General features: G+C 35.8%; 1 long non-coding RNA gene across 6 annotated transcripts in view; it reads right to left on the reverse strand.

Moving 5' to 3' along the window:
* Positions 1 to 388: 388 nt before the first annotated feature.
* LOC122477532 overlaps positions 389 to 19,167 on the reverse strand; it is a 34,460-nt gene continuing 15,681 nt past the window's right edge. The window contains exons 2-7 of one of the 6 annotated variants that reach the window (XR_006295715.1): positions 18,470 to 18,562; positions 12,327 to 12,524; positions 11,680 to 11,821; positions 10,079 to 10,286; positions 8,792 to 8,921; positions 389 to 7,683 (exon numbers count right to left, since the gene is read on the reverse strand). This is a non-coding gene — a long non-coding RNA (uncharacterized LOC122477532). Of the gene's footprint in view, positions 7,684 to 8,791; positions 8,922 to 10,078; positions 10,287 to 10,375; positions 10,379 to 11,679; positions 11,859 to 12,326; positions 12,525 to 18,469; positions 18,563 to 19,167 lie in introns of all 6 variants that reach the window. The other 5 variants (XR_006295716.1, XR_006295714.1, XR_006295717.1 and 2 more) reach the window with 5 other exon arrangements.

A 19,167-nucleotide genomic window follows, 5' to 3' on the forward strand; every position in this document is an offset into this window, starting at 1 on the left:
CTATGAAGTCACCAATCTAACATTTGAGTATTTAATCATTCAAAATTCTAGGAACACCAAAGATCTCTTCACCTACTCAGGGATTGGGACTGTAACTTCTTTAATTATAGTGATTTCCTGCACAAATACATCCTACTTCCCACATCCTTACAAAAAGTTTTGTTATACCTTACTCCTATACCACCCTGTACCTTAATAGTTTTTTGCTTCTCACATTTTTTTAACTGGGTTTCTACTTCTCAGTGTCGCTGACCAAAGCAACTGAAGGAATAAAGAAATGAGACCTCAAACCATGTATGTAAACTGGGTAATTAAGGTAATAAAAAAAAGGAGATTACTAGCGTACCTAGGAACAGTGAGGTAGAAATTATCACATCAAAATACAAAATTTTCAAAACAGTACATTTTATTTCACATTAGACAACACATTCCCCAATTTGTCTCAGTTGTGACATGTCGATAGCTTTAGATTGCTTTTGGTGGTCACCCATGCTGAGCAAGATTTTTCAATCTTCAAAACACTCAAAAATCAAAGATTCTGCATTTTCACATCAGTTCACAAGTCAAAGTGTATCTTCCCATTTATTGGAACATTTGGCATAGATTCCCTTTTAGGCAGAAGGGTAGAGATGAAGCCATTTCCTTTAAAAATGTATTTGTTCATAATTTCATTTATGCCATAAAAATTCAGATGATAGTATATTCTTATTCTTATCAATAGCAGTAGTCTTAGGATGTCAGGAACTGTGAAAGGAAGGCTTTTAGTTACTTTCTCCTGTCTAATTTCCAATAACGTACTCCCTGACCCCAACTTGAAAATAGGGGTGTTACAGAATCCATCTGATACCACAGTATTGAAGGCCAAATAGTATTTCAGATATATCTGATGCCTAAATAAAAATGTACAAAGTGAAAACTAGAAACATCACACCCAATTTGTCTTCAACTTTGTTCCCTCCACCAATTATCTTTTGCCATTCACCTATTTCCTTCTTCATTTACAGATGTAAACTAAAAGTTATATAAATTACTGTGAACAATAAAGTCCTCCTCTTTTGCAGTGAACGTTGACTTTAAAACTACCTTCTGATGGAGGTTACATTGATTTAATTAACAAATCCCATAATTATCTAACTCAAGGTTTAGTTGATAACTAGCTCAAAATTGTTTCTCAAAGACTTACAGAAATTAGTGGGGGACAAAGTACCATGTCTTCATCTCAATAAGGACTACTGATCAGAATTGCATTAAACTAAAAAAAGCAATCCCCTAGTTAGACTTGGAGGTAGTAATGTTCTTAAAACCAATACCAAACACAGGCAGGCTGCCCTTAGAAACTGGTTTGACCTTTTCTTTCACTCTTCCTCCTATCCCACCCTCTGTGAGTGATTTAAAAATAGAAAAGGTCAAAACCCAGTTGGGCCTAGATTGAGGATTGTTGTTGATTCCCTCCAATTTTTGCCAATTACTTCCAATTTCTATTATTCTGAAATTTTAAACATGGTAAAATTGTTAAGCTATTTTAATTAACTGATATTATTCCACTATTAAGAAGTCCTTTCTTGAACATGTTTTGATGGTGACATTTCTAAAGGTTAAGTTGAGATACTATTGCAAAAGAGAAATCATGTCTCCATCTCCAATTATGTTATGTATTTCAAAGACATCTATTTAGGCAGCACATATTTGTCAGAATGTAAAAATGTAAACAATTAAAAACAGACAAAACTGGTAAGTGCATTTTAAAACCAATTGTGGCTAGAGTATGTTTCCCCAATGCTGGTACCAATGAAACTGGAATTTGGGAATTAGTTGTTTGTCATCCCTCCTTCTGTCCAGCAGCGGTCACAGTCATTTTTCATTAGGGATGGGCCAGGAAAAATAAAGTGCCTATTATAAAGAAAGTTCCTGCAACTTAAAGAGCAAGCTCAATAGAAAACCCTGCTTATTGTAGTGGCCAGAGTGGTAGAATAAACATGGAACAGCAATTAAAACCCACAACATTATTTACGGACTATGCCATGCCCTTAACCAGAAAACAGGCCAAAAGAAAAGCTTTAAAAGTTCTCTAGGAAAGCATTTATTTTTTGTTTTTGTTTTTGTTTTTTTCATGTCTCTCGGGCTATCTGGGAACATAGCAAAGAGCTTTATACATAATAGGCATTCAAATGTACTTGTAGAATGAATAAATGAAGAAATGAACAGTAATCTCTTATATTCTAGTCTCAAAGCTAACTAAAAAGTATCTTTCAGTCAAGATCTTTTTTGTTTTCTGTCTAGCAATTAACACAATGCCTTGAAATAGACACTTCCATTTAAAGAAGAATTTCATTCCTTTTTGTTTTGTTTTGTTTGTTTTTGTTTTGTCCTATTGCATCTCCAAGACAAAATAAGTGCCTTTCTTACCAGATCTGTTCCAATTTAACATCACCTTCCTCAAAGTTTGTATAAATGAAAAGTTCTCTCTTATTCCCACTCTATAAAACATGCCAAAGAGAAGGTGATCATTTGTTCTCAGTGTCTTACTATCACAGCTGCTCAATAAACTGAAAGAACTGCAGTCTCTTATTAAATTAGTTCCTATGTTTCCACCATAAACTAGTGAGATTAAAGTACATTTTGGTATAGGTCCTTTAAGTCTCTTCATTCTCTGCATTTGAGAACATTATACAGGGTAAATAAATTTTTACAAAATACAGAAAATCTAGAAAAAAATATTTACTGCTCAAGTGGCTTCCTGACTCTATGCTAGGCCAATAAGCAAATATTTTTAAAACCAGTTGTTTTATCTTAATTCTCATCTTAAACCATCCATCTATAATCAAAACAGAATGTTAAAGTAATGAATTAAAGGACAAACCCTAAGTTCCCTTATTATCAGTCTTCTGGCTTCAAACTAGGTCAATGAGCAAGTGAAAATTAGAAAGAATTAGGAAAAAAGTCTTCATTTAACATTAAAAGAATCATGCCTTATTTTTCTATTTTTTTTTTTAATCTCTAAGGCATGTCGATAGGTTTTCTGGACCAGGCCAACTCAACTAATTTATCTAGCATAATACTGTCCAGAAAACAGGCACTCAAATATCTACTTAAAAATCAATGATGTTTTCTTATCTTCATCTATAATCTGTATTCTGATGCCCTTTTGACTTAGCCATTTCACTTCTCTTAGGACCTAGAATGATGTATTCCACATAAAAGATGCTCTAGGTTTATCATATGAATCTAAAATGAAACCTGAGCCATTTAATTTTAAGCCAGGCAGGGTGGACCTCATTCACCTCCACCTTCAGCATTCAACATTTTAAAGACTGATAGAGAACTATAACATCTTCTTTTTTAAAAACATTTCCCATCTCTTCAGTCTAGCTAGAGAGCAAGGACACCCTCTGATTCAGATATTATCTTTCCACAGCGTTCAGCATTTAGCATACTTCCTGGCACAATTCCATTTTTCCCATGTTTTTATTAAATAAGCTTAGTAGTGCTTAACTTTTAGTCTGGATCTCACTTATTTCCTTATTTCTCAATGGATTTCCTTATTTCTTCCTATGAACACCTCATAAGAATAAAATCATTTTTATATCCTTAGGCATGGCATAGTTCTAAGCCTCATAGAAAGTAATCATTCATTAAGCCAAGTTATTTCCTTATATCTGTATAGAACAGCAGGCTTGTAAATTTACACAGATCTCTGTTGTAAGTTCAATAATAATGATAATTTCTGCATCCCCGTTTGTTGTCTCCACAGATAAGACAGAGTAAATAATCAATGTTCATTCAGCAGATATTGCTTATACATATATGGCAATTTAAGACTTATAAATTGATTTTACACATTATCTGCTGCTACCCAGGACACAATAAAGATGGTTTATCTTCACATCCCTAATGCCTAGCAAGGAGACTGGCACGTAATAGACAATTATTAACCAGTTTTGCATTTACCAGATATTTAATCCTTTGCATCTTATATTCAGAGTGTTTAATAGTTAAGAACTCTTCCTCAGATTTTTCCAACTTTTTTCATAGTATAATAAGTGTGATATAATTTTATAAGCCCAGTACTCAGCACCAAATCAGAAAATCAGTAGTTACACTTATATGATGCTTTAGAGTTCCCAAAATGCTGACACATGTATCGGCTTATTCTCAGCTGTAAGCACATTGAAATGATAAATCTTTGTATCTCTTTAGTGCCTATAATAGTGAGTCCACATAGTAAGTAACTGATATTCATTCATTCATTCAACAAGTATTTAAACCCTCAGTTTCTATAACTATTTATATTACCTTTGTCATAGTGGATGTCAGGAACACGAGAATTTTCTGGAGACAATGCCTATCTCACAGAAAGTTTTATTCACACAGAAAACAGCTAATGTCTTGTATTTATATAGCACTTTAGAAAGTGCAAGTGCAATCTCAATCATTACATTTACCTGTTACCTGGTAAAATATACTGGTGATAATTTAATTTGACATCACCATTAAAGTCTTGATTGATTAAAACAAGCAATATCCAATTCTTTACATCTAAATATAAGCCCCCCTCTTATTACTTGGAAGCATTATCTTAGATTTCAGAGTACCCAAAATATACCTGGCCCATAAAAGGCAAATAATATTCATAAACATGTAACACACTGGTATCTATACAGTGCTTTAGTTTACAAAGTACTTTAATATGCACTTCATAATCTGACATTTTTAATTCCCTACTGAGGACACTGTTTTCCCTTTGACATCTGTAGCACTTAGCATGGTATGTGACATGTTATAAGTTTTCACAATAGCTTAATCCCTTGTGTTTGCAGTATATTTTATGCTTTAAAAGCAGCTTCCATGTGTTTGCTTTTCTGCTACCTGGAATACTGTACTTTTACTTAAAATTACCAGAGCAGCGGAAACATGATGGCCACAAATATATGAATTATTCATTTATCAAACAATTCTTAATATCTTCATAGTATTACATACTTCTGACAAAGTACTTTATTCAGGCTTCTTTTAATCTTTGTATTCACAGTGTCTAGTAGAATGTACAGAATGTACATACTGTGTAGTCAATATTCATTCATCAACTCTGAAACTCATAAATCTTTAAGTGCTTTACAGTTTACAAAGCACATTTACATATTTTTCTTCAGGTCACCTGGATGTAATAGTAAATAATTATTGCATCCTTAAGTGTCTAGCTCAGGGACAGGCACACACAAGTATTATTCAGCACACAGTCCCTGGTATGTACATCAGGGATGATAGTATGGCCCACAGACCAAATATACTTGGTTCACATGCTAACAGTAGTTTTTCTTTGTAAAGGGTTAATTTTAAAAAATGTGTCAGAGACCATATGGCTCACAAAACCTAAAATATTTACCATCTGACCCTTTACAGAAAGGGTGTGATGACCCCTGATTTACATAATGCTTCACAACTGACAGTACACTTTAAATGTCAGCTGTGCATGCCTGCTGATATATTATTAATGAGAATGCCTTGCACTTTTTTCTCTGCTTTACAATGCTTTCACATATATTCTCAATTGTTTAAATTTTTTTCTCTCATGGGGGGGAATCAAGGAAAGGATTAAACCTGCTAAGTAAATATTCCCAAGTTCTCTCACCTTTAAACCTTGAGGTGGGTATTAAACTCAGGAGCAGTACTGGCACAGTCTACCAAATTATTAGGCCACTACTATGAGCAGGGAGTTCAAACTGCCTCCTTGGGGCCTCACTCTGTCCCAGGACCAATCATCTGTTTTTTTAACCATCACTAGGAATCCCAAACCCCAGGAATCCTGCTCACCCAAGCTCAAAGAAGTAAGGTGTTCCTGGCTGGTGCTTCAACAGTCTGGCACATCTGGGTATTTCTTGTCTAATTCTTCTCACTGGCCTGGAACATCTCTTCACATTTTCTCTAGATAGCTTAGCACCTTTTTTCCCACAACAGCCTGATGCTTGCCTTTGCTCATCAGCCTATAGCTCCTAAAGAAAAGGGACAACTGAAATACAATCTTACCTATATGTCTCTCTCATGTGAATTGGAGGCAAAGACAAATGGAAATTTAAAAAACAAACAATAAATGGCCCAAAACTGTGATAAAAATTGGCTTAAGACTGGACCAAGCATAATATTGCCAATGTAAAGATATGTTTCCTTAAGGTAATGGCAACATCTAAAAGGGCATCTCAAAAAAGTGGGCTTAAATGGAAACATAAGAACTGTCAAGGGAGAAATGAAAATGTCCAAGAGTAGGAAGGATGGCAATAGAAAAAAGCTGGGGTTTAGCGTTCTCATCTTGGGATTTCCTTTGGTCTTGGGGCTTCTATCCTTCTTGGATTCTGTGTCATGGGCTTCTAGCTTCCCACCTAATTTAGCCTTGAGATAGATTTCTCTCTTTGACCTTCTGTCCATCTAGAGGCTGGAGTCCTGGGTCTTTATGTGTGTCTGGGGCCTTCCATCCTTGGATCTTAGATCTTCAAGCTAAAGTTTTTATCTCAGGTCTTAGACATGGTGTCTTATGTCTCAGGCTTTCGATGGGTCCCCATTCTTAGGCCTTCAGTCTCCTACTCTGGGTCTTTGGACTTCTATCTAACTCAAGTCTTGAACTTTCCATCCAACTCAGTAAGGTCTTCTATCCAACAAGGGCCACCTTTTTACATCATGGTTGTCAGGACTTTGGATGGTCTCAAGCCTGAAGTTTCCATCTATCTTGATACAGGTTTTCCATTTTTGTCTTTAGGTCTCAAGTCTCAAAACATCTGTCTTTTACTTTGGGCCTTCTCTCCATTATGGGCCTTCCACTTTCTGTCCATCATAGGTCTTGGGTCATCTCACAGGGTGTCCTGGCATAACGAACAGCTCTGCAATGTGTATTTTGATAGTTGACACACTGTACCTATTGGGAAGGGGTTAGGAAGCCCCTTTGTCACAAAGACACACACATGATCATACAAATGCACAAAAATATGCAAGGATAGAGGACTGCATAAAGTCAAAGAGGGGGAATCACAGACTCACAAAGAGGCTGAAATACTCAAAGGTGAGTAGAAGGGGAAAAGCAGAGAAGAAACAAGAGAACAGAGATGAATGCTGAAATGGAAAAATCACAAAGAGCAAGGAGACACTGAGACAGAGCAGAAAAAAAAACAGAGAAAAAGAGACACTGAGACAGAGCAGGAAAAAAAAACAGAGAGAAAAAGAGACACTGAGACAAAGCAGGACAAAATAGAGAGAAAATGGCCCAAGAGACACAGAAATTTGAGATAATGAGTAGAAAAAGTAGAAGGGAAGGCAGAATGAGAAAAAGGTGAAATGTGAAACCAATAAGAAGGGTAAGGGAAGACAAAAAATCAGAGTTCACAACAGAACAAGAAGAGAGGTATAGGCAGAACAAGAAATGAACAAAAAGCACACATCATGTGACACAGAGACACAAAAGGAAGAACAGTGAAAGAAGAGCCAGATCTAGGAGAACAAAGAGAATCACTAACAAAATGAAAAAACTAGAGAGAGACATCCAAGACAAGGCACAGACAACTCTTAGGAACAAGAAAATGAGACAAAGATACACAGAGAAGAAACTAACAAGAGAATCATGGAATGGCTGAGACACACTTTAGACAGAGAAGGAAAACCAAAGAGATTCAAGAAAAAAAATAGACAAAGAAATACACACTTATGAGTGAAAGAGGTAAGCAAAGGTAGACATTCAGAGGAAGAGGGTAAGAAGTAAAGACAAGATAAAGTAAGGGGCACAACAAGAATATGAGAAGCATCACAAAAAGAAGACAACAAAAGAAAACCAAAAAGTGCATTAATAATTAATATAAACTATCATCAGTACCAATACTACTTATATTACTAACAATAATTATTATAACAACCACCACCAATATAGATGTTTTCTATTTACAAACTTTTACCTTACAAATTTCTTACATAGAATCAAAACATGCCAACTCTGCCTCCCACTAGACGGTATTAATGGTCACCTGTATCGTGTCAAATGAACTTACAAAACTTCTTGGGTTGCCTTTTACTTACCATGTGCCAGACACTGTACTAAACACTTTACATACATGATTTCACTTAAGCCTCACATACGAGTCTAACCACAAACTAAATTGACAAAAGCCATATACCTATTGAGTAGCAGAAGATTTAAATAGAATGTGTACCTTTTAATATCCTGTTTCAATTGTTTACAAGGATTTTCAAAAGAGCCAAATAAGATGCCACAAATGAGTGAATATTATGATAAAGGGCCCTTAGAGAGCATCTAGTCAATCCCCTCACTTTATTTCATCACCTTTCCCCATCCCTTTAAAAAACTGACTTCATTTTCACACCCTTCCCAATTATAATGGCAACTTCAGGGACTGGGCTTCCTTTAACACTAAATCTTAACTGCAGTAGATGCTTTCACAAGAGAAGGTGAGAAAGAACCATGGAGGAAAAAAAAAAAACATTTCAGAAAAAAAAACATTTTTTTTGTTTTAGGCTTCTATAGTTTACATCTCTAAGAGTATCAAGGCATTTATGCAGTGAAGATAAGAAGAGACAAGGTGAGACTCAATTACTCTGACACAACTGTATGCAGACTGTAATATCTTTGAATTGCTTCAGTGAACCTAGTTGGTAATACAGGTTATTGGTTATCCTCGGAACTCACTTTTAGCACCCCCTGCACGTTAAACCATCATACTTCATCCTATACAAACCTGGAACAAACAACTATTAGCTTTAAAGTGATCCTCACAGGATTATAACACTAACGACTTACTTCATTCTGCTGTTCTAAAATGTTAGCATGCCAGGCATGTTGATCTTCCTTTGATGTGTTCAAATTTCTTGCTCTCTGCATTGTTTTGGGGATACAATGATTTGGCAGATAAGAAGGGAACAATCAGGAGCTACAAAAAATGAGAGGGAAACAATGTAAATGCCATAAAGATGTATTAATTGAGTACTAGGCAAGAGTTATGGGAAAATTCAAATTAATGAGCTATAGAAACGGGTCTCTACAAAGCTTAGAAACATAAAGTTGAGGTTTTTATATCTTTAGAGATAAAACTAACACACGTTCTTCATTCAACAGAATAGGAAACTATGGCAAAAATAGGCAACTATGTTGCCTAATAACACTCACTGAATCACTGCAAACACCATCAATCCCAGTCTTATTCTTTTGGTTGAATAATCTGTACAAAATCTATATAATCAGGGCTTACTACTTACTGATGCTTACCTCCATCTCCCAACCTACATCCCCCTAATCAGCTTCTCTTATCACCAACCTAGAGTATGCAGGGTCCTGGTTCTTTAGACCCTACATCCTAGATGTGTGGCGACAGATAACTGTGCCATTTCTGGTCAGGTTCCATCAACCAGCAAGTACAGCATAAAAAGATACAGCTCCTATGTATCTTCGCAAACAGTTTGTTTTGCATTTTATCTCAAAGACAGCCCAAGGCATCTTGAAATATGTAAATGATTGTCAAGATTCCCCAATAGGGCCTCAAGAAAGACTCTGGGGACCAAAGGGTCCAAAATGATGATATGCCATGATAAATGGTACAGATGCAGCAGTTGTTTCCCATGCTCTCCTTAAAGAAAGAATTTAGGGGAGCCTGGGTGGCTCAGTCGGTTAAATATCCAACTTTGGTTCAGGTCATGTTCTTGTGGCTGGTGAGTTCAAGACCCTCATCGGCCTCCATGCCTATAGCCTGCCTCGGATTCTGTGTCTCCCTCTCTCTCTGTCCCTCCCCTGCTCGCACTCTGTCTCTCTCTCTCTAAAATATAAATAAACATTTTTAACAAAGAACAATTTAACTATAAGCCTCTACCACACACTAGTCCTACCCTAAACATCCTAACTCATGCAGCCTACTACTGTCTTCACATTATTTTCAACCATCTCACACCCAGTTGCTTCCCAGGTTAGTTAGGAAGCTGTTTTGACCAAAATATACACAGTTGATAATAATGGAAAAAATCTTAATGGAAAACTAAGTGCAACGTAAAACAAGATCAAAATTAAAAGCTACTTATCCTTTTAGGGACAACTTACCCACCTCTGATGTGTGGCGGTTGTTGTGAGACTTCCTAACCTGGGCTCAGGAAAGAATCTTGGTAAAGCCTCCTAGCCTAGGGTTGTTGCCCAGTGATAGTGAGCTTTTCCCCTGGAGGATCCTCATGCCCCATCTCCACCTAGGGATCGTCAAAGGGAATGGGTCACTAACACTGTAGAGCAACAAGCCTATTCTTCAGAGGAAGATCTGGAGAAGAGATAAAAGAAAAATAAGTTACTGAAATGAAGAACACTGGAAAACTCTGTCCCAATTAGCAATTAGTCATTAAATTAAACCTTCTCTGCCCTTTTCTTCAGATGGATTGAGGGGTGAAAATTTAAAACTGTGTAGCACTCCATATCCTACCTACCAGCCTAACAACATGCAAATGCTTCTATTCATTCCAGTTCCATTCCTTGCATTTCCCTTCATCTCCAAGAGCAATTTAAAACTGAGTACCCAAATTCCGATACCGTGCTTTATTCTACAGTATCCATTGATGAGCATTTCTCTAGGGTGTATTATTAATACCTTGTTATTCTCATCATAAAATAGGATGGGGTTCAAGAAATCAAGGGCTTGAAAGTAAGAGAGGTAAGGTTTTCTCAACCAAGTGAGCCATCGAGTCACTTAGAAAAACTCCCATGTGATCTGACTCTGAGTTCTTTAAGAATTCTTCACATTGCCTCAGGCTTTTATAAAGCACTATTTTAAGAACTGAGCAATCTATCTCAATCAAAGTGCCTCTCCATCTAGTTTTATATAGCATTTCCCTCTTTTAATTTTTATATCAAGTATTAACATACTGTAACAATGCCAAGGTAAACAAAACTGTTTTCTACTCAATCCACATAGTACATTTTCTTGAACAGCTCATATAAATGGGGCACCACCAGAATCCCAGGATATTCAGAGAAATCAATAATGGTTACAGGCATATAAAACACCGGTTATAACAACATCTAAGCATATCTATGCAAAAGGAAAAACAAGATACAGAAAGCTAGGAATCCAGTAAATAGCTTACACAGGCCCTTGGATCTCTGTTATTCTACCTTTCAGCAATTTTATGGTTCTTCAAATTAACAAATTCTCAACTTTTTAAAACAAGGGAATGACAGTGGCAATGGAATTGGGACTGCCAAAACAGGGCTAGGACACATATCAAGTTGGTACTATGCATCAACAAATACTCAACACTTACCTACTAGTCTATCAAAGGAATGTGGAAATAATTTCAATTTCAAGGCTTGCTAATCAGAATGTATAGGTTTGTTCTATCTTTCCTACTAAGTAGCTATGATATGCAAAAGGAAGTGATTTATTGTTTTGCGTCTCTCATTCTTTGTTTTTGAAATGGGGATCAAGTATGCTTGCCCTTATAGACCTCACTGGAGCTTAGCTCTGGAGGGATAAATGAAATAATAGGCCACACTCATCTGTAAAGTCAAAATATATGTGTATATGACCAAAAAAAATGTAGGAATTGATTAAAAAAAAAAAAACTGGCTCATGTTCTGTTTTAAAAGCAGAGCTGCAAGAAGTTAAAGTCTATAAAGCCAAAGACAGAATTCCCATAATGATGAGCTCCCCAAACTACCTTTTTTTTTTTTCCAGGTGGCCTGCAAGCCATCATCTTAGATTATTTGGAGTTTATCCAGATTCTCAAAAGGAAAGATCTGCTGAATGTGAAGCTGCTTAGAGCTACTTGCAGTCCTCAGGTTTCACATGCTCAGAACATCCTTGAGAAGAAAGACAGGACTCAGGAAGACACCAAAACTGTTGAGAAATCCACAATAAAAACAAAGCACTTTGTATGGTATGGTGTGGAAAGCACCAGGTATGGCTTCCAGATTCCTGATCAGGAATTACTATATGACAAGTACCTTTATATCAATATCAAACAAATTCTAACAGTAGTATGTAAAAGATCACTTATTCAACTCTACTCCCTAGATAAGATATCCAGTGAAACCAAACCAGTGTTCTATGATGTTCTTTCTCAATATGAGCAGAATAGGCTTCAAAATCTCTTGGCAACATCCTTTCCCATCCTTAAGATTAGATACTTTATCCCCTAATACAGGCCTCCAGTTAAACATGGCAATTCATGCATAGCTATACATATTTATTCTGCTCCTTCTTGAAACCCCATTAATGATGGTAAATGGGCATTCCATGTACAAGTAAATTTACTCAAAGAATTTTTAAATTAATGGATTGAAGTACAAATTCATTTATACACACCCCAGTTAAGATACCTAAAAGGAAATGACTAGTCCAATCTCTCCAGATCTTCTGATCCACTCTGAACCATATTTACTGAGTATGGCTACATTAGACCAAAGCCTTCTAGTTTTGTTTTTACACTGATGACATGTTCAAGAAGCATTCCCTTTCCATCAAAGGGAAGCTAAAGCCAGAGAAAGTGATTACATTTTGGAACTGGTAAAAAAGAAAAAAGCAAAACAAAACAAAAAAAAACCATATTTTAGGATTCAATACTCATTGACAAGAATTTTAAGACTCTCAATCTGTCATCTTATAGCTCAACAAAACGTCAACGTACTTTAGACCTAAAACCCTAGTGTCATAGCTGGCCAACTGGTTCAAGTACTCCAACACTAGCCAAGTCACAGAATCATCACAGCTAGAAGGGGTATTATTGATCATGTAATTGGACATTTTCATTCCCTAAATAAGGAAACTGGGAGCCCTGGAGATGAAATTCCATCAATGTTATACAACTAGTTAGTAGGTGGCCAAGTGGTACTTAAACCCAGGTTATCTCTCAATTCAGAGGTCTTTTGCCTGTGGGGTATGGGCAAGGATACTCAGGGGTATAGGAGACTTCTACAAAATTTTTTACCACATTTATATTTCACCATAAAAATAGTCTAGATCATTTAGATGACTACCTTTAAATGGAAAAATTCCAGTGCCAAATTAGTGGCAAGTGGTACTACTTTTGTTGCCTGGAGTTTAAAGAAAAGGACAGAGGAAAACAATATATAAATGAGTATTGTGCCAAATGAAAGACAAATAGCACTGCTATGTGCTATAACAAGATCTTGCAGCAGCTTGAAAAGGGTAATAATTTGGTTAAGGGTATTAACAGCACATGAGAGAAAAGACATGCCATGCTGCAAAGAAGCAATACGATAATAGTAACATTTTCACATTTTAGTAGCCATTTATATACTATTACTTTGTATACTTGCTGTGTTTTACAGTTTTTTATCGATCTAAGCACAAAGACTTTACTCTTATTTTTTTCATGCTCTTTAGCTTAAAAATTATTTCCATGAACTCAGAAGGGGCATAAGAATTTTTTAAAGAAAAGTTTAATCAAATACAGCAAAATGATAATTGTAGAATCTAAGTGGTGAGTATATTGGTGTTCACTAAACAAATTTTTCAACTTTTCTGAAAATGTTCATAATAAATGTTGGAGGGGAAAGAGGAAAAAATTGAGACAAGAGCTCCCTACTGTCAAACTTGTACAGATTTCAGAAACAGTGTCTCAAATATCTAACATAAAATATAAAAATTATGCCCAATACAAATTAACATGTTACTACTCCATATGCAATACAAGTGACACATCAATCAGAACACTTAAAAATTAGCACACCAATTAGCTTGAATAAAATTCAGTAAAATTACAATGTTGAAAATTGCATTTGGGTTACAAATTGCCAGGAAAAAATCTACTCCTTGGGTCTTATGTAGGTACTTTGGAGAGCTAGCTGGAGGTCACTAAATGGATTTTCTCTACCTCACATAGGAACATGCCCTTCTCTTCCCTCCCCGCCTCCAGTGTTCTCAAGGTACTATAGCTAATCACAAAAAAAAATACTGAGAAAATAAATGCATACCCAAGAAACAGATTACCTAACTTTATTAGAGTAATTTAACCTGAAAATGAGGTGCAAAATGTGGAAATTGGGATAGAGCCTAGTTGTTAAGAAAGGTTTGTTTCTGCAACCTATTGTAAGTTTCAAAACTTAGACAAATATTTAGGGTAGAACAGTCATAATTAATTTCAGAAACTTTTAATCAACCTATGGCTAAACTCCCTAAACTCAACCATAGAGGCAACTGTCAATGTACTCACCTACCCTAACATGAACATAAAAAAAAAAAAAAAAAAAAAATCTCCTAACCAAGCCAGGCTGTTGGAGTAGAAAGTAACAGATAATGCATGAGAGGAGACTATAATGATTCATGGGATAATGGGCTATAGTTGGAAATCTCTGTATAAACCCATGTTCAGCTGAAACTAGAGATTATTACACATATAAATACTAATAGATATGTACATATACATGAGTTAATATGCATATATATATATATATATATATCTTTTTGCTCTTATCAATTCAGAAGGTATAGAAGCAATAACACCCCAGTAGCAATGAGCACACATAGCACCCACATCTCAATTTCTAATACTGCTCTCCAATAAAAAGGATAGAACTCATTGGAGAAATGGTAGATTCTGGGATGAGAGACATACACATGAGCCTGCAGCATCTTGTAGTGCCAGAAAGAGCTCAAACAAAAAACAAAAATTCACAAGGATGGGGTTATATTCAAGGAACCAACTGAAAGAACTCCCACTGGCCAAAGCTGAAACAATATGAACCAAAATAAGTAATAGTGAATCATTATCCAGCATATAAAATAAATATTCATGAGTCCACATTGGTATATGTGAACTATTAAATAAATACATAAACTGGAGGAGAAAAGATACATTTTCTATGCAGAAGAATTCCAAATAATTTATGTAGATACTTGACCATCAAAGAGGTGGAGCAAAACTCCCCATTCTTTAAGCATATAGTGAGTTCCTTTCAAATACACTATGATAAGGGAAAAAAGTAATTTTTTTAATGTTTATTTATTTTGTGAGAGAGAGCGTATGTGAGTGAGAGTGTGAGCATGAGTAGGAGAGAGGCAGAGACAGAGGGAGAGAATCACAAGCAGGTTTCGCAGTCAGCACTGAGCCCAATGTGGGGCTCAATCCCATGACCTTGAGATCAAGACCTGAGCCAATATCAAAAGTCAGATGTTCAACCAACTGAGCCACCCAGGAGCCTCAGGGAAAAAATAATTTTATATGTTAAGTGGAGAAACTTGGCAAACAGTACCTTAGCCAAGTGATAAGGATCAATATCAACAATGATATGTCATATTGATAGTATGTACTCAAGAAGTAAAAATGGCAATCTATTTCTGTAGTCTTCCACCCAAAAACTCATGCTGAGTCTTGTCATGAGAAGAACATCAGACAAATCCAATAAAGGGACATTTTACAGAATACTTGACCGTTAGTCCTCAAAATTGTCAAGGCTATCAAAAAATAAAGTCTGAGAAATTATCATAACTAAGAGGAGCCTAAGGAAGACATGACTACTAGATAAAATGTGATATCTTGGATGGGATCCTGTAACATTAAAAAAGCATTAAAGAAAAACTGAGGAAATGTAAATAAAGTATGGACTTTAGTTAATAATAATGTAGCAATACTGGTTCACTAATTGTGACAAATGTATCACAGCACTATAACATGTTAATAGTAAGGAAAAATGGGTGTGGGGTATACAGAAACTCCCTCTGTACTATCTTCAAAACCATTCTGTAAACCTCTAAAATAAGCAAGTTTTTTTTTCTTTTAAATCTTCCAACCAGATGCTGAAGGCTTAAAAATCGCAGGGTTTTTGTTTTGTTTTATTTATTTTTTAATATGAAATTTATTGTCAAATTGGTTTCCATACAACATTTTTTTTCAACGTTTATTTATTTTTGGGACAGAGAGAGACAGAGCATGAACAGGGGAGGGGCAGAGAGAGAGGGAGACACAGAATCGGAAACAGGCTCCAGGCTCTGAGCCATCAGCCCAGAGCCCGACGCGGGGCTCGAACTCACGGACCGCGAGATCGTGACCTGGCTGAAGTCGGACGCTCAACCGACTGCGCCACCCAGGCGCCCCCAACATGTTTTTTTTTTAAGCAAGTGCAAAATGGACCTGAGAACTGGTAATTCTGTGTTCCAGATTTTGCTACAGTAGGTATCATCATTGTTGGCAAATCTGGCCTAAAGACTTGCTTTTTCTTTTCTGTTTATAAGGATTTAATTGTACTTAGTTTTAAAGTTGAAACATATGAGGCCCAAATATGAAGAATCCACAATGTCAAAGTTATTAAAATTAGCAATTAAACTCTTGTTCTTGTTCATCAGACTTTATGGAAGGACCCAGTCAATCCATTACAAAACGAAGGCAGTGAGTTATAGACAGTTTTCAGTCAGGGAAACATGTAAGGCTAAAAAATTCTAATGGTATATAGATCATAGAATAATTGCACACCAATGCTAAACAATGGCAAGCATACTAACAAACAAAAAATATAGTATGCCATAAGTTTTCAAAGCTATGAATTAAAGTAACCTAGGTATTTGGTAATGAGTCCAGTAATGTAAAAATAGAGTATGACAAAAGTTTTCACCTCTATGGATAAGGTAACCTAGAAATTTTATGAGACATGGTAATGTACACTGATCTCCCAGCAATATCCTTACTTCCAAACTGTTACAAACATTCAGTTACATATTTTATGCAATAAGAAAGTATTACTTGGATCTGCTGCATAGCCTCTAACATTTCTGGGGAAACTAGAATAGCATTCTAGTTGGTCAAACAAAATAATAAGTCTACCCAACATCTAAGAAATCTAGCACTGGCCAAATTTAAAATTTGCTTCAATCTCTCATCTTATCATGAAGAAATCAAAAGCTCATTTCCAACGTAGTCATCAGAATGAAGGATAGAGTTCTTTAACAAATTCATTTGCACAGGGAGCACAAGGAGCCTAACATTCGATGTCTCAGTACTCTAATTTGGAGAGATCAAGGAAAAGCAATCCAGTAAAACCTAAATCATCAATAAAAAGTCAATACAATATCATCAATATAATGATATATAACTATGCATGGCCATTGAAGTTTAACTTGTTAAATTCATTGCGTCAGCTAAGTCTCAAACAACTACTTAAGATTCAACTTGAGTTGGATTTTGAGGGAAACCAGTGTTAAGTGCTATTTGTCTATGCCAAAACTATGGTACTGAGAATATCAAGTTTTCTTCCAATCCAATCTGCAAGGCTTGAGGCAGAGGAAGGCATTAGCTCTGTTTAACCATACACCATCAATACTCTGTCACCAACCAAGTTTATAAGGTTTGGGGGAACAGTTACCTCAGTTCAGATATCAATTTTCTTCTCTTTAATATGGCAAATTTCCAGAACACTTTCACAAATAAGAATATTTTAGCAGACACCACAGATTAACTTTTTAAATTATTTACTTCAAGTCAAACTCCCATGCAGGTGTACATTTGCTAACCAGGGCCGATATCCTGAAAAAAATTATGAATGCTTAATCATAGCAGCCCTAGGTCTTATGTTTTCCTACAATTTAGGGAGGTGGTTAGAGAAATGGGTAGATAAGTTGTAGAAAGTTAGAAAAACTAAAGGGGTATTTGGGAAAAGATGCACAAAACAAGGATCAGAAAACTTCCTCCAATCCTATATATTAAGGTTCTATAAGAAAGTCAGAAATGAAATCACAATAACCACTTAGAGAAATGCCCCAAAAAAACCTTAAGTGCCTTCCAATTTTGCAAATGACAAAATGTCATTTTCAGGGATTGAGACATTCGATTCAAGTCTCTGTCTTAATTTATTAGCCATCCCTAGACTGAAGTTGAGACAGATGGTGATTTTATCCAAGGACCAGGACCAAAGGCTAGATGTTCCTATTCCCACTTCTGAACTTTTTCATAAATTTGCCAGCATCTCATTCCTTCTGTCTGCAAACTCATGAAAAAAAGTGACTCTATCTAAGAAAACATGTGCTTCATTAAAATACACTTGCAAAAAGCAAGAAATACTGAAGTTGTGTCTGTAAGCCTTTAGCCTACATATCCCGAGTAAACTGATCAAAGTGCTCCCTAGTCATACTTTGCATTTTCCCCTTGCCATCACTTTGCTCAATAAGAGTGTTTCTTTCACTCTTCTTCCTCTGTGCCCCACAGAACTTCCCAACATGTTTATGCTACTCATCAAATTGCCCAACAGCATAATTATTTGCTCATTTTAGCATCCTTGTTGACAGGAATCGTATCTATGGTTTTGTTATTTATTCCAGTGTATAACCCAATAAGTATTTGTTGAGTTAACACAAAGATTATATCAATTTTGAAGATGCCCACATTTTCAGAGCATCCCATTTTATAAATGCTAGAGACTTTATTTCAAGCAATGAATTGAAATATAATATAATTAATTATATTATAACTATAATATAATATAATATCCAAGATTCACCTTTGGATGCTGTCTAGTGCAGGCTTCAATCCACTTAAAATTGATCCATCCTTCCTCTTCAGTGGGGGTATAGAACCAGCTAAGAATTGATCCCTTTAAAACAAATTCCAATAAATATTTATAGTTGTATATCAATGTTGAATAATTTTATTAGCAACAAAAAAAGGTCTCAAGCATAGACCAGTGTTTCTCAAATTGGGGTGATAAGAACCCTGGGGGTTTGTGGATATATTCTCAGGGATCCCCAAATCCTACATAAATTATATAAAACATCATATACCTTTAATAAAGATATCTTAAAACTGGAAAACACGTTTACATTTCAAATAACCTTGTTAAGTCACTGTTTCTCAAAACATATATTCTTTAGGATCTCAAGAAATTTTGTTCCTTTAAAACGCATTTTATCCTGACTAATTACTTCAGTTTGAGAAACAACGGCATAGACCACATTTCCAAGGTGGCTCAGAATCATTTGTATACTACTACCAGTCAGACTGGGGGATGTCTTTAGGTATCGGTGGAAAACAAGCCATGAGGAAATATGGATAGGAATTAAAATGAGCAGTAAGAGAAGCTCCACTCATTAGTATGGTTCTTCTTGCTACTGCCAGGATGCATGGGTAGGCACAAAAGTTTCGAATTTGATGTTAATATTTTTTTTCAGCTGGACCTTTTTCAGTTTGTTTCATACCAGG

The sequence above is a fragment of the Prionailurus bengalensis genome, chromosome X (genome assembly GCF_016509475.1).
Source record: "Prionailurus bengalensis isolate Pbe53 chromosome X, Fcat_Pben_1.1_paternal_pri, whole genome shotgun sequence".
Classification (NCBI taxonomy): domain Eukaryota; kingdom Metazoa; phylum Chordata; class Mammalia; order Carnivora; family Felidae; genus Prionailurus; species Prionailurus bengalensis.